Below are 2,175 nucleotides of genomic sequence, written 5' to 3' on the forward strand. Positions count from 1 at the left end.
TACTGTCTTCTACTTTAAAGAGTCCTCTCCTGCTGTATATCAGGATGTAGTCTCTACTTTAAAGAGTTCTCTCCTGCTGATGTTCAGGTGTATATCAGTATGTAGTCTCTACTTTAAAGAGTCCTCTCCTGCTGATGTTCAGGTGTATATCAGTATGTAGTGTCTCTACTTTAAAGAGTCCTCTCCTGCTGATGTTCAGGTGTATATCAGTATGTAGTGTCTCTACTTTAAAGAGTCCTCTCCTGCTGATGTTCAGGTGTATATCAGTATGTAGTGTCTCTACTTTAAAGAGTCCTCTCCTGCTGATGTTCAGGTGTATATCAGTATGTAGTGTCTCTACTTTAAAGAGTCCTCTCCTGCTGATGTTCAGGTGTATATCAGTATGTAGTGTCTCTACTTTAAAGAGTCCTCTCCTGCTGATGTTCAGGTGTATATCAGTATGTAGTGTCTCTACTTTAAAGAGTCCTCTCCTGCTGATGTTCAGGTGTATATCAGTATGTAGTGTCTCTACTTTAAAGAGTCCTCTCCTGCTGATGTTCAGGTGTATATCAGTATGTAGTGTCTCTACTTTAAAGAGTTCTCTCCTGCTCATGTCCAGGTTCTGCTCTGATTGGTTAGCTGGAGTGTTGTTGCTCTTTCTGTAATTATAAACATGTAGTTTAATTAGGATGCACGTGATCAGGCGTGATATATTTCTCATCACTGACCGGTCTCAGAGTTGTACGCCTGTCCGATGTTTGTCATGACGACTTTGTAGATTAGAGTTTTGCTTCCTGACGTCGCCTTCACGAGGCCGTTACCTCCGAGAGAGACGGAAAACGCCACCTTCGGAACATCTGGAGAAAAACCACAATAAATACACAAACAAAATAAAGATATCAAATTATTGCAAATGTTCTCTACGCACACTTTTAAAGTAAGCAGCAGTTATAATATGTTATGTATACGTTTAAAACAATGTAATCACATAAGTTTCAAATGTACGTTTATTTTTTATTTAAAACTGTGACCAACTACAGTGTCTTCTTGTTTATTCCCCTACATTCAAAAGCATTTATTTTATAGTAAGAACAACGATAATACTTGAAAAATAAAAATAACTTTCTGTACAGGGAAATATTTTTAGTATTTCTCACATTTTATGATATTTTCATAGTTTCAATCTCCACAGAAAGTGCAGAATATTTTGTGGCTTTTTCAAAGTAACAAATACGTTGATGTTGACTTTTTAAATGTAAACTTTGAGATGCAAAAATTACATTAAAACACTCATTCAACTGTTAGATATAATAAAATATGGACAAAAAACACTAAAACTAATTAAAAACATTATTTTGTATGAGGTTTGGGGTTCCTTTTGATCAAATAAAACTATTTGAATTGGAGTTGGGTTGATATCTCGCCCATTTAAATGATGATACTTACAAAGATTACAAAGATTTAAAAAGTAGTTTCATCATCATTGTGTAATAGCTCATAATATCCACAAGAGGGCGATCCTCCACAAAAGTTACCACCCAGTTAACATTTCTTGCTGCTATATAACCCTAACAATTATAGCAGTCATTTCGTTTTCTGTCAACAACTTTTCTTTAAATCACATTAACATAATTACTTTAAGGAGTTACTGACCTCTCATGGTCTTCAGCTCGCTCTCTGTGCTGTTCAGTCTCTCTAGGATGCCTACAAAAACAACAATTCATTCTTAGTATCCAACGTACAAAATGAGGGTCGTGTGAAAGCAAACTCATTGTGAGTTGAGTTGTACCTCTGTTTTCTGCCTGAAGCTGCATCAGAGAAACCTCAAGGGTCTTCATCTCGGCTTCAGCGTCAAACTCTTTTGGAGGTTCGTCCACCCTTTAGCACAAAGACACAAAAACAAGTGTCTACATTTAGCAGGTAGTCCCCACTTTAACACAAAGACAAAAACAAGTGTCCACCTTTAGAAGGTAGTCCCCACTTTAACACAAAGACAAAAACAAGTGTCTACATTTAGCAGGTAGTCCCCACTTTAACACAAAGACAAAAACAAGTGTACATTTAGCAGGTAGTCCCCACTTTAACACAAAGACAAAAACAAGTGTCTACATTTAGCAGGTAGTCCCCACTTTAACACAAAGACAAAAACAAGTGTCTACATTTAGCAGGTAGTCCCCACTTTAACACAAAGACAAA

The sequence above is a fragment of the Notothenia coriiceps genome, unplaced genomic scaffold, assembly GCF_000735185.1.
Source record: "Notothenia coriiceps isolate Sejong01 unplaced genomic scaffold, NC01 NC01_scaffold00033283, whole genome shotgun sequence".
Lineage (NCBI taxonomy): Eukaryota > Metazoa > Chordata > Actinopteri > Perciformes > Nototheniidae > Notothenia > Notothenia coriiceps.